Below are 636 nucleotides of genomic sequence, written 5' to 3' on the forward strand. Positions count from 1 at the left end.
TCCCATCCTTGAGTCGAAACCCTCACATGGCTATAGCTCGTCTGCCTGTACTCTGTGCTGGACTCCATTGACTTGCCTCCTCTAGTGTAGAATTTTGCTTCAGACATCTCCTTTTTGTATTTATTTATTTATTTTTGAGACAGGGTCTCTCTCCGTCAACCAGGCTGGATTGTAGTGGCACGATCACAGCTCACTGTAGCCTCTACCTCCCAGGCTCAAGCGATACCCCCTGCCTCAGCCTCTTGCGTACCTGAGACTACAGGTGCCCACCAGCATGCTTGGCTAATTATTTTATTTCTGTAGAGACGAGGTGTCCCTATATTGCCCAGGCTGGTCTTGAACTCCTGAGCTCAAGTGATCCTCCCACCTCGGCCTCCGAAAGTGCTGCGATTACAGGCGTGAACAACCGCCACCAGCCAGACATCTCATTTTCTATATTGCAGCCTGAAAACCTGGGTCTTGGTTGAAGAAATTGTAAATAGAGTTTATGAAAGGGAGGGGCTCTCCTAGGGGTGGGTGAGAACTGGATTGGGATTGGGCTGGGGATGGTGTGACTGGTGGGCATACCCTTGACCTCGGCAGTATCCACAGCACATGCTGTCTAGAAAGATGGCCTATGACCTGCTTGCCTTGGAA

Source organism: Mandrillus leucophaeus, unplaced genomic scaffold, assembly GCF_000951045.1.
Source record: "Mandrillus leucophaeus isolate KB7577 unplaced genomic scaffold, Mleu.le_1.0 Scaffold4, whole genome shotgun sequence".
Classification (NCBI taxonomy): domain Eukaryota; kingdom Metazoa; phylum Chordata; class Mammalia; order Primates; family Cercopithecidae; genus Mandrillus; species Mandrillus leucophaeus.